Consider the following 13,092-nt stretch of genomic DNA (forward strand, 5'->3'; position numbering starts at 1 on the left):
AGGAGTCCTGGTGTGGCCACTTAGAGCCTGTGTGAGTGCAGGCAAATTAACTTAGCCACCCTGGGCCTCATTTAAATAAAGAGGTTAACCTAGTAACTTAAAGTCTCTTCCAGCTTAAATGGTACAGGGGTTAAGATCACTGCCTTGGAAATCAGATGTCTCAAGTTCAAATTCCATCTCTAGGACTTTAACTACCTGAGTAACCTAAAGGCAGGCAAGTTCCTTAACCTCCAGGGGCCTGTTTTTCTTCTGTAAATGAGGGGCTGGGCCTAGATGTGCTTTCAAGTGCCAATGGTCCTACCTCCCACTCCACAGCAGAAATGCCCTCTACAACCATGGAGCAGAAGCAATCATTCAGCCTCCACAGGAAAATCACCAGTGACAGGGAACTCACTACCTACTGATGCAAATGAAAGGTTCTATTTCACTGTTGTTAACTCTACCTTACTTGACAAACACCAATTAAGCAAATACACTACAGTGAGTACTTCGCAGAAGGAGAGACAAAGTAAAGTCCCAGGCCCTGCCCTCATAAAGCCTACAGTTAATGGGGGAATAGGGAGGATGGAGGTGAGAATGATACACACACACACAAACCATCCACACACACCTAGCCATCCTGGGATTCCTGCCCACAAGCTCCCAGAGCAGATCTACCCAACGTCTTGGAGTCCTTCCTCTAGGCCAGCGATTCATAATCTTTTATGTGTCCTCAACCTCTCCAGAACTTTGTATGTTTAGCACCCAATTTACCTAAATTTGCATTACACAATTTGGCTTTTAAGTAAAAAATTCTGCATTCCAAAAAAAAAAGTCTACATTAACTTTACTGCATAGTACTGGGTCTCCCCCTGCCCCCCATACCCCACTTGGTGCTCTGTGGCCTCTCACCAACCCCGCCAAAAAAGAAAAAAAACTTAAAAAACCCTCCAAGTGAAAGCAAAAGAACCTACACAGGAGAGACCACAGTTACTGCAGGGGCTTGGCTTGAGACCTCTGGGTAAGAGGGCTAGACCCCCTTCCTCCCTCTCATTCCCACTGCCTGCTGGTAAATTCAAATTACTTAAAAATCACTTTACATAGACCACCTGCAAAATGGCCTACTTCGATAAAAACAACTGTCTATCTAATACACGTGCTATCTCTACCGTGGAGCAGGTAGAGTGCACAGAGGGCAGGCCCTGGAGTCAGGAACACCTGAATTCAAATCTGACCTCAGATGCATATTAGGTGTGTGACCCTGGCCAAATCATTTCACCCTGTTTGCCTCAGTTTCCTCATCTGTAAAATGAGACAGAGAAGGAAATGGCAAACCACTCTAGTATCTCTGCCAAGAAAACCCCAAACGGGGTCACAAAGAGACCGAAACAACTGAACAACCTCTACCATTAGAATGTAAGCTTAGCACGTACAGGCTTGACTGATTGTCTAGCCATGTAACAAGCTTTGTAAATGTCTTTCCTTTCACTCATTCATGCCTCCCACAGGAGATAAGAGCATCTCGGAGTACGAAGGTGCTTCTCAAAAATAATTTAGTCCAACCAGTACCTGAACAGAAATTCCTACACGAGAGTAGCTTACATGCAGCTGTCATTGGGGGAGTTGGTTGGATATGATTAAAGTGGGGAAAAGGAAGGGCTCAGCCACGGAAGAAAGAGATTTTTCAGAGACAGAGAAGGGAGACACAAGGAAAGAAAATACAATGTCCCCCCCAGATGCTTCCTCAGGTGGCTCCCCAGGGAGAGCGCCTTCCTCTCAACAAGGAAGAATCCCCCAGTGAGCCCAGCCCCCCAACCACGTGTGTGCCCCGCGGGCCAACCTGCCTTCCAGAAGGCGCTTCACGCTTTCTATCCCCTCCCCCATCCCTCTCTTTCCCCCTCCCCTCCCTTCTCCTCCCTTTTTCTCTCCTCACTTTCTTTTTTCTTTCCCTCCCCTTCTTCCTCTCCATCTCTGATCCTCCCCTTCCTTCCTTCCTTCCTCCTTCTCCCTCTCCCTCTCCTTTTTCCCCTCTCCTCCTCCCTTAGCCCCTCCCCAGGACCCTCCAGGCCGGGACCCAGGCCCAGGCCCAAGCAGGGGCCGCGTTGGAGGAAGAGGGTGGCGTGACCCGTGTTCCCGGAGCCCAGCCTCGAGACCACAGGGAATCTACGCCCCGCTACCGCCCGCCGGAGAGATGTTTTCCTCGACCTTACCTGAAAGCAGTCCGAGCCCGGAGGTTCGTTCAAGGCTTAGCAACAGGCTGAACGCTCACCGGCAGCCTCCTCTCTTTCTCCTCCCCCCAACCAGCTCTCTTCTCCGAGGCCGCGGGGCACGACGGAAGTCGTAGTTCCGCAGGACCAGACACAGACTACAGAAGTGGCCGAGCTGGACTACAACCCCCAGGAACCCTAGCGCGCCCCATCCGAATCCCCGCCCCCTCGGGTGGCCCTCTGCTCTCGTGATGGGGGCGTGGCTTCCTGGAAGGCTGTCACGGGGTTGGTGAGGGAGAGGAGGTTGGTGGGGTGGAGTCCCTGTAGTGCGTGGCGACCTTCCTCGCCGTGGTGTCCTGCACGCTGGACGTGTCCGTTCCACTCTTCCTGCTGCGAAAAGTCATCTATCCTGCGTTTGAACACCTCCAGTGATGGGGAGTTTACTACCTATTAAGGCATCCAGTTCCGTTCCATTCAACGCTCGTTCATGAAGGGGCCACTTTTTTCCAAGACCATATGTGCTAGGAGCTAGTTATTATTATTGTTATTCTTATTTTTGTTATTATGAATTATTAGTCAGCAAGCATTTATTCATGTTCCAGGCGCTTATCCGAAGCTCTGGAGATACAAGAAAAAGTAAAAACAAAAAACAAACCCACAAAACCCCAGCGCATGCCTTCAAGGAGCTTACATTCTAATGTCACGGAGGGACAACACATGAATAAGAGATGTACAAGGTACACAAAGCAGAGATGAGCTAGCCTTAGAGGTAGCTCAAGTAACTGGGGGCCTGAGTCAGTCAATAAACATTAAGCGCCTACTATTAAGTGCCTGGAGGCCCAGCGCTCTATGCACTATGGCGCCACCTAGCTTCCCATAGAGAAAGATGCTGCTTTGCATAGCTGCATGGATGAAATGAATGAAGTCATCAAGGCCACAAACTTTGGGGAGAGGGTCATGTAGCTAAAAATTGTACCACAGTTTTTCTTGCTTGACACTTTTGAAACTTGTAAAAAATTTTAATTAGCCTGATCTTCACAATAAGCATTTTAGAAATGGGGAAAAAAATTCTTTTTGCAGAAATTCTTAACTACAGATGAATGAAATAGGTAAAGTATTGCCAACAACGATGTACAAAAGGGGATTTTTCTGACACTACATCCAGGTCAGATTGCAAATGGTTCTCTAAACTGCTAGTTTCATGTTTATTTTAGTGCCTGGCATGTAGTACGTAGTTTTAATAAATGTTTATTGAACTGAATTGAATTGAATTTTCTTGGTCACACATGGATGAGGTTATATTTAGAGCTGAAGAAAATGCTCCATAGCAGGATAGGTTTTGTAATTAATATTTAAATAGTTTACAAGTGAGTTTAATCGTAGTTTGAGTAAAGTATTTTCAAGTTATTTGTAGTTTGTATTCATAAAAATCTAATACTATATTCAGTAAAGTTCATGGGGGAAAAATATTCACTTATTTAAAATCACATTATTTGGAATAACTTTCCCAAGGACAAAAAATTTGACTGGAAAAAAAATTAAATGAAGGGATTGGACTAGGAGACTTCTAACATCCTTTTCAACTCTGTGAGATCCTAAGTAAGTCCAAAGCACAGGAATGTTGATAGGACCTGTGTGGTTTCTCAGTATGGGAAACTCACTCTACCAATGTAGCTCAGCACTTTCACCAAAACTTAAAAAGTCTTACTAAGAGATTAAGTGACTTGCCCAGAACCACACAACCAGTGTGTGTCAGGGGCAGGACCTGAACCCAGATCCTCCTGACTTCAAGGCCCAATTATGTCTTTCTGCTTCTCCTCAATGAAACATAAGGATGAAGAGATTTCAGGAAGGGGAAACATTTCTGATTGGTAAGAAGACATTCCTTGTATGAAACTAAATCAACCTCCCTATAACTTCACAGAACCTTAAAGCTGGAAGAATTCTCAGAGAGCACATCTACCTGGGCCTCTACAGCATCCCTGAAAAGTGGCATCCCCAGCCTCTGTTTGAAGACCACCTGTAATGTGAAAGTCACCAGCTCCCAAGGAAACCCATTTCACTTCTGGATAGCTATCATTGTTTTTGTTTTGTTTTGAAAGTAAGTTTTGTTGATATTGATGTATTTTATTTTTACATATTTCTGAATATACCCCCACCTGCTTGCACACCCCTTGTCCCTGGAATGGAACCTTCCCTTGTAAGGAAGAAAAATGGTTAAGCAGAACCAATTGTGCATAACTATAATTGTTAGATTTTTCTTTAGGTGGAACTTAAATTTGCTTCTTTGTCATTCCAACCATCTACTCCTACTGAAGTTCTACTCTCTGGGGCCAGGTAGCCAGCATCTTAGTTTACCACCTCTGGCCTAGGCTAGGGCCGCTAGGTGGCGCCATACTGCATAAAGTGCCTGGGGCCTGGAGTCGGGAAGACTCCTCTTCCTGAGTTCAAATGTGGCCTCAGACACTTCCCAGCTGAGTGACCCTGGACAAATTACTTCACCCCCTTTGCCTCTGTTTCCTCATCCATAAAATGAGCTGGAGAAGGAAATGGCAAACCGCCCCGGTGTTTTTGTCAAGAAAACCCCAAATGGCGCCATGAAGAGGCAGACGGTTTTGAAAAGAACTGAACAAAAAGCCTAGGCTATGAAAACAGCTTCTTTATTGGTCTCCCTGCCTCAAGTCTCTTTAAATTTCAATTTATTCTCCACTCAGCTGCTGAAGTCATTTTCCTTAGATCTTGACTATTTCATTCTCTTACTCAATAAACTCCAATGACTCTGTTGCCTCTGAGATCAAACATAAACTCGTTTGGCTTTTTTCTTAATTCAATTTTATTTTCAGTTCAGAGCGCTCTCCCTCTTTCCTCTCCCTCTCCCACCAATTAAGAAGGCAGGAAAAAACCATTACACGTGAAGAGGTAGCCAAAAAAGATGGCGGAGACCAAGGAAACCATTCTACCTTCACAAGCTAACCCATTCCATCCTATCTCCTCCAACAGATTGCCCCCTGTGACATCCCCACTCTGTCAATTATCTTCTTTTTAAAAAATGTTTTATTTTTTTCCAATTACATGTAAAATTTTTTAACATTCTTTTTCTAAAATTTTGAGTTCCAAATTCTCTGCTTCCCTCTTTCCCTTCTCCCCTCATTGAGAAGGCAAGCAATTTGATATAGGTTATACGTGTGCAGTCATGCAAAGCATATTTCCATATTAGTTATGTTGTGAAAGAAAACACAGAACAAAAAAACCCAGGAAAGATAGCTTTTTTTTTTAAAGCATACTTCGATCTGCATTGAGACTCGATGAGATCTTTCTCTGGAAGTGGATAGCATTTTTCGTCACGAATCCTTTGGAATTGTCTTGGATCATTGTATTGCTTAGAATAGCTAAGTCATGGGGCAGCTAGGTGGTGAAGAGCACTGGCCCTGGAGTCAGGAGGACCTGAGTTCAAATCCAGTCTCAGACCAGACACTTGATACTTACTTAGCTGTGTGACTCTGGGCAAGTCACTTAACCCCAATTGCCTCATTAAAAAAAAAAAAAGAATAGCTAAGTCATTCATAGTTGGTCATTGTACAATATTGCTGTTACTGTGTACAATGTTCTCCTGGTTCTGCTCACTTCACTTTACATCAGCTCATGTAAGTCAAGATTTTTCTAAATGCATCCAGCTTGTCATTTCTTGTAGCACAATAGTATTCCATTACAATCATATACCACAAGTTGTGTGTGTGTGTGTTGGTGTGTGTGTGTGAATGGAGAGAGAGAGAGAGAGAGAAACAAGTGTGAATTACACCTTAAATTGTGACATTTTTGCCACCTTTTGAACTATTTTGTGGGGGAGAAATATAAAATATTATTTACATAAATATATATAATATACACAAAATATTATTTATTGTCACCCAAAATTAGTGATGGTAGCAAATTTGGAATTAGACATTTTTGTTTCACTAATACATTGTGTGCTACTTCTATTAAACAATAATATTTTCTCCATAACTTTGTAGTTTTCCTCTACAATCATTTGAATAATTCAGTGACATGACTTCAAAAATTACAATTAGAATCTCAGCTTATTGTTTCCTAAAAAGAGACCCCATGTGGTTATCTTGACCAATTGCAAGCTTTTTCTTTATACTGGATATTTCACTTAGTAGGGAGGAAGCAAATAGCCTATTATGGTAGGAAGGAAGGAAATTGGCCTATTATGTACCAATTACTATGCTAAGCACTTCACAAATATTATCTCATTTTATCCACACAACTACCCTGGGAAATAGGCGCTCTCATTAACGCTATTTTACAATTGAGGAAACTGAGGCAAATGGTAATTAAGTGATTTATCCAGGGTCACCCAGCTAGTAAATATCAGAGGCTTGATTTGAATTCAGATCTTCCTGATTTTAGTCCCATTGAACCACTTAGGCGCCTTGACTGTCAGCCTATTTCTCATTTTCTGCAAGTGAAAAACAAAATATTGCAGGTATGTACTGTTCCAAAAGAAGTTTTTCTTCCAGATTTGGAAATGTTCTTAACCTTTTCAAAAATTTGAATATCTTTTTTTATTTAGTTCTTTATTAGCAATCAAAGCATTTTATTAAACAAAAATTCAAATCTAAATAGAAGCGCTCCTAAAATCAAGAACATGAAATGTAAGAGGTTGAGCCAGATTCTAACTCAGCATATAAGGTTAATAAAAGTAGCATTAAAATTTGTTGTTAGTGAATTTTGTCCAGAAAGCAGAAGAAAAAAGTGTTTTGTAGTCCTTTCACTGGAATCTTCCTTTAATTTGTGACTATTTATGATAATGAAATATACCTAAGGGAAACTGATTTTCTCTCTCTTTGGGTGGTTGTAAGTTAACATGATTTGCAAATATGATTATTTGGACAGTTAATGCCAGTCTTGACTTTTGTCCTGCCACTTGACTCCTACTACTCTGGAGGAGAGAGTGAGGCTGATGTCTTTTCAAAGCTCTGACTCACTTAAACCCAATTCACTCACAAGTCGAGATATCACCCTCATGATGTCATGGGTCCTCTTCTAGAATGAAGAACAATACCACAACTTGTTCAGCCATTCCCCAACTGATGGGCATACCCCTGATATCCAATTCTTTTCCACCACAAAAAGAGCTGCTATAAATATTTTTGTAAATAGAGGTCCTTTTCATTTCTATTTTATTTTATTTCTATCTCTTTGGGATACAGACCTAGTAGTGCTATTGCTAGGTCAGAGGGTGTGCAGTTTTATAGCCTTTTCCGCATAGTTCCACTCACTAGAATGGTTGGAGGAGTTCACAGCTCCACCAGTAGTGCATTAGTGTGCCAGTTTTCCTACATTCCCTCCAACATTTGTCGTTTTCCTTTTCTGTCATATTAGCCCATCTGCTAGGTATGAGGTGGTACCTCAGAGTTGTTTTAATTTACATTTCTGTAATTAGTAGTTATTTGGAGCATTTTTTCATATGATTATAGAAGCTTTGATTTCTTCTTCTGTAAACTCCTTGTTCATATCCTTTGATCATTACTCAATGGAGGAATGACTTGTATTCTTATAAATTCAACTCAGCTCTCTATATAGTTGAGAAATGAGGCCTTTATCAGAGAAACTTGCCACAACTTTTTTTCCCCCAATTTCCTTGCTTTCCTTCTAACCAATGAAGCCAAGATTAGAAGGAAAGCAGGAAACTGGGGGGAAAATTTTTACAGTGAGTTTCTCTCCTATCCTCAAAAAAAACTTCCCTTGATCCTGCCATCCCAGCTAATCATTATCCTATGTCTCTTCTGCCCTTTGTGGCTCAACTCTTTGAGAAGGCTATCTGCACTAGATGCTTCCACTTTTTCCTCCTCTCCCTAACTTACTATTCTTTCTAAAGTTACCAGTGATCTCTTAGTTGCCAAACATAGTGACCTTTTCTCAATCCTCACACTGTGGATCACCCTCTTCTCCTTGATACTCTCTTCTCTCTCTCTCTTTTCAGGGACCCCCTCTCTTCTTGCTGTCCTCCTATGTATCAGAACACTCCTTTGCTGGATCTTTATCCAGATCATGCCCTCTTCTCTTTTCCCTCTCTACTATTCCACTTGGTGGTCTCATCAACTCTCAGGGACTTAATTACCATCTCTGTGCTGATGACTCTCAAATCTACTTATCCTTCCCTCCAGTCTTGCATCTCCAATTGTCTTTCAGACATCTCAAACTGGATGTCTAGTAGATATCTCAAACTCAGCACTCTCAAACTGAACTCATTATCTTTTCCCCTAAACCTCCCCTCCCTCCTATCTTCCCTATTACCACAGAAGGTCATGCCATCCTCTCATCCCTCAGGCTCACAACCTAGAAGTCATCCTGACCTGTCTACTCTCTCTCACCCTGCCACCGCCCTCCAATATCCAAGCTGTCGCCAAGGCCTTTCGATTCCCTCTTTGCAACATCTCTTGAATATGTCCCCTTTCCTTCCTCTGATACTGTCACCTTTCTAATGCAGACTCTCATCACCTCAGTCCTGGACTATTTATTGAAATAGCCTGATCACGTCACCCCCTCCACTTACTAAACTGTAGTGGCTCCCTATTGCCTCCAGAATCAGATACAAAATGCTCTAGTTGGCATTTAAAGCTCTTCATAACCTAACCTCCTCCCACCTTTCCAGTCTTCTTACATCTTACTCCCCAACAGGTACTCCTCAACCCAGTAACGCTGGCCTCCTGGCTACTCCAAAAACAAGACGCTCCACCTCTTGGTTCTGGGCATTTCCCCTGGCTCAGCCCCAAGCCTGGCATGTTCTTCCTCTTCACTCTACCTCCTGCCTTCTCTGTCTTCCTTCAAGTCTCAACAGGAAGCCTTTCCCAACCTCTCTTAAATCTAGCTCTTCCCTCTTAATTATTTCCCATTTACCTAGTATATACATTGATTTGCTTGTTGTCTCTTCCATTAGGCTGTGAGCTCTTTGGAGGCAAAACACTGCTCTGTCTTTTGTCTCTATCACTAGCTCTTAGCACAGTGCCTGGCACATGGTGGATTCTTAGTAAATGCATATTGACTGACTGACAAATGTCAATCTGACTCCTGTGGGGGGATGTATTGGAGAAGGAAGGATGAAAGCAAGGAGAACAATTAGGAAGCGACCGCAGTCGTCTCGGCAGAAATTATTTAAGTAGAGAGAAGGGAATGGATGTGATAGACATTGTGGACTGAGAACCAACAAAACTTGGCGATTCATTAGTTGCGGGGAAGCTGGGAGTCAACAATCATTGAGATATTGCAAATCCTGATGAGTCAAAAGAAAGTGGAGAGAAATCAAGGCATTATCTAAGCAATTTGGGAATATTTATTAAGCACCTACTATGTGCTAGGCACTGTGTTGTGCACTAGGGATCCAAAGTCCACTTCATGTCTGGAACATGCCCTCTACGTAATTCTAGCTTTCTTGTCCTCCTCCTCCTCCTTGTCCTTCAAGGTTCAGCTCAGTTTCCATCACCTCCTCCATGAAGCCTTCCCGTATCCTCCAGCTGAAAGTAATGCATCGATCGTCGCATTTTCCTATTTTGTCTAGATTTCCGGTTTGCCTCTACCATATTCTGCCTTTTCCCACATTATATGTGATGACTCTCTTATACTAGGTTTAAGTGCATTTAGGGAAGGCTTTGTGATGTTGAATTTTTGTGTCCTCAGCCTTATGCCAAGGTTTTGTGCTTAATTGATACTTAATAAGTAGTTACTAAATCGATGATATGTTGCATCTAGGCCAATGACATGTGTTTCACTTCCCCATAGAAAGTTCTGCCAGGTTTAAGGCACTTTGTGGATATGGGTCAGTATCTGTATACAACCATAGTTCACAAGCCCCAGTGATGTTTTCTCTTAATAAACCAAACAGAAAAGACACGATTTAAAGCAAAAGACATTTAGTCAAATAGTGTAGCAAATTAGATAACAAGAAAATATTTCCTTTCGACTCACAGGGGTACACTCTGCCACAGGTGGCTAAGCCATCATGGGGGAGCATGGAATGCACATGTAACAGTACATACATGACAAGGGGACATACATGGAGGGGTACATGTGACCAGGAATAAAGTTGAAGGAGATCTATACAGGGAATGCATATGGAAGGCACACATATAGGGACATTTGTGGCCAGGGCATAGATATGGCTAAGGCAACATCACTGCTCTGTCCTCTGTTGCTATTTGCTGGGAGTTGCATCTCTTCATCCCTTTTCTCTGCTAACCAGTGCCTCTCTGCCATCATCTCTGTGGCAGTTTTTACTAGTTTCTAACTGATGTATTTATTTGCTGGACCACTCTCTGTTAGCATCTGCTAGTCTTCAACTGTTTCAGCCTCTTCTTGAAACATACTTTTCTCTGCTACCAATTGCTGGAGTGAAGCAAGTACTCAGCTTCCCCTGGCAAGGGAAGGCTAACATCATGACAGCCACACCCAGCCAGAACCCTTAGGCTAGGATTAATTCTGCTGTTTTGACTTGCTTCTCCTCTTACTTCAAAGTCCTTGGTCCCAGCCCACTACCTGACTTGGGGTTAGAAAACTTTTAACTTCTATCAAATCCTTAAATGTCAGTCTGTGTTCCCCCAGCTCTTTTTAAGGACCTTACATAAACAAAACCACTAAGGAACCATGTGAGGCAGGCTCTGAGGCTTCTTCTAGCTTCCCATGATTCTCTAGGTTGGCAGGCAAATCAACTTGACTCAAGGAACAAAAATGCTAGATGAAGTCATACGGCCATATGCCCCTGGTTTAGATTATTTGTTATACATTCCTGCCTGCCAGCTACAAAATTATTGGACTTTCTTTAACATTCCTATCATCCGAAAAGCCAGATGAACCTCTCTGGTCTTCCCAAATCAACAAGAAAAGGCTAAATTACAATCGGTGGCCTCTGCTTAAGAAGGTAAAGAATATACTTGTAAAAGACATACACACAAAGTAGTTAATTTTTCTAACTGGGCATTTTACTAGAGAGATTTGTTTACCTGGAAATATTACTTATGTAGATTTCTTCATTACCCAGAGAGCCCAAACTAAGTCAAAAGACCTGGGCTCCTGCCCCTATCTCTAGACTCTGACACTGTCTCGTTTGGTAACCTCAGACCTCCCTCTCAAAGGATCTATTTCCTCACCTGCCAAACAAATAGGGTGAAGCAGTGTTCCCTAAGCTGTTTACCATTCTGATATTCTAGTAATCTACAAATAAAGCACATCTGTATTTATAATGAAGAATGGAGCTTAGTGCAAGGACTCCAGAGGGGTACAAACTGATGTTGAGGGGAGATTGAAGGGTCAGGGTTCCCTTCCAGCTCTAGATTTCTGAGAGCAGCCTATGAGAGCAAAAATCTTTTAAGGGTTGAGGCTTATGTAACTGATGTGTTTTGAAAGCTCAGCTGTTTCTGTCTTCAAGGCAAGCACAAATGCATACATTCAGTATGCATTCCTCTTTTAATGGGGCTCTTCTGAGTTTTGCAAGAGAAGTAGGACTGATGCTTTCCAGTCTCTAAATGTGCTTGCACCTACAACTCCACTGAGCTTTCATTCCTCTCTGACCATGTTTCGCTATTTTCCTTTGGACACCAAAGACACCAGCTGATTGAAGAAAAAAAGGCCAATGTAGCATTTTCACTAAATTTTAATGAGGAGCTGCCATGATAGTTAGGAGAGGCAGGATGAGATAGGGGAAAACAGTGCCAGGCCAGGCATCAAGGGACCTAGATTCTAATTCTGGTGCCATCATCAGCTACTTGGGTGACCTTGAGTAGGACCTTCCCCCTCTCCCTGCCTGTATTTTCAGTAACCTGGGCTTTTTCCTAAGGCAGCTGATGATTCTTTCTTGAAAATGGAAGCCTCTGTTTCTTCTTTCACAATATGACTAATATGGAAATATGTTTTACGTGATTGCACGTATATAACCTATATCAAATTGCTTGCCATTTTAGGTAAGGGAAAGGGAGGGAGGAAGGGAAGGAGAAAATTTTGGAACTCAAAATTTTGTAAAAATGAATGTAAAAATTGTTTTTAAATATAATTGGAAAAAATAAAATACTATAAAAAAAAGAAAATGGGTCTGTATTTAATGCTTGGGTTCTTTTCCACTTCAGGTGGGCAGCTACATGGTACAGTGGATAGAGTGTCAGGCCTAGAGTCAGGAAGACTCATGTTTCTGAATTCAAACCTGGCCTTAGACACTTACAAGCTGTGTGATCCTGGGCAAGTCACTTAACCTGGTTTGCTTCAGTTTCCAGCAAAATGAGCTGGAGAAAGAAATGGCAAACCAGTCCAGTATCTTTGCCAAGAAAACCCCAAATGGGGACACAAAGAGCTGGACGTGACTGAAACGATTAAACAGCAAAAAACCAAAATCTTTTCCTCTTCAGATTCTGAGGTCTTATCTTTCTTTGTAGGATGGTGTCTCTTTTAGATTGTGGACTGTGTCTTATTCATCTTTGTTCTCTGCTCAGAGAAAAGTACATGGCCCTGTCCAGAGCAGGTACTGAATAAATGTTTGCTAAAATGTATCAGATGAGATAATATCTGTAAAACCCTTAGTACAGTGCCTGGCACAAACTAGGTGCCATGTTAATGGTTTCCCCCTTCCCTTCCCTAAATGAATGAGGGTAACTATCACCCAGAAACCAAAACCACGTACATCCCCTCCCCCAAAATTGGAGCCATAACCAGGATGGGCCACTAGGGCTTCGCCCCAGAGTCTAAATGTAGAGTTCTTTAGCAATACCCAAATGACAAAGTTTAGCATCTGATAAGTAAGAATAATTAGTAAAAATAGGAAGCTACCAGACTATGAGCTAGCCTGAATTTCTCCCCAACCCCATCCAGCTCTTCCAGTCTCAACTGAAGGCATACTTAGGACCACTTGCCCAATGGC

At 42.4% G+C, this 13,092-nt stretch overlaps 1 protein-coding gene across 2 annotated transcripts in view; it reads right to left on the reverse strand.

Moving 5' to 3' along the window:
• ADAT3 (adenosine deaminase tRNA specific 3) overlaps positions 1–2,271 on the reverse strand; it is a 35,590-nt gene extending 33,319 nt beyond the window's left edge. The window contains exon 1 of one of the 2 annotated variants that reach the window (XM_021008799.2): positions 2,190–2,271. The gene's annotated coding sequence lies outside the window, so the exon portion shown is untranslated. The remainder of the gene's footprint in view (positions 1–2,189) is intronic. The other variant, XM_078154120.1, reaches the window with a different exon arrangement.
• Positions 2,272–13,092: the final 10,821 nt, after the last annotated feature.

This window comes from Phascolarctos cinereus, unplaced genomic scaffold (assembly GCF_003287225.1).
Source record: "Phascolarctos cinereus isolate Bilbo 61053 unplaced genomic scaffold, phaCin_HiC Scaffold_4;HRSCAF=312, whole genome shotgun sequence".
Taxonomy (NCBI): Eukaryota; Metazoa; Chordata; class Mammalia; order Diprotodontia; family Phascolarctidae; genus Phascolarctos; species Phascolarctos cinereus.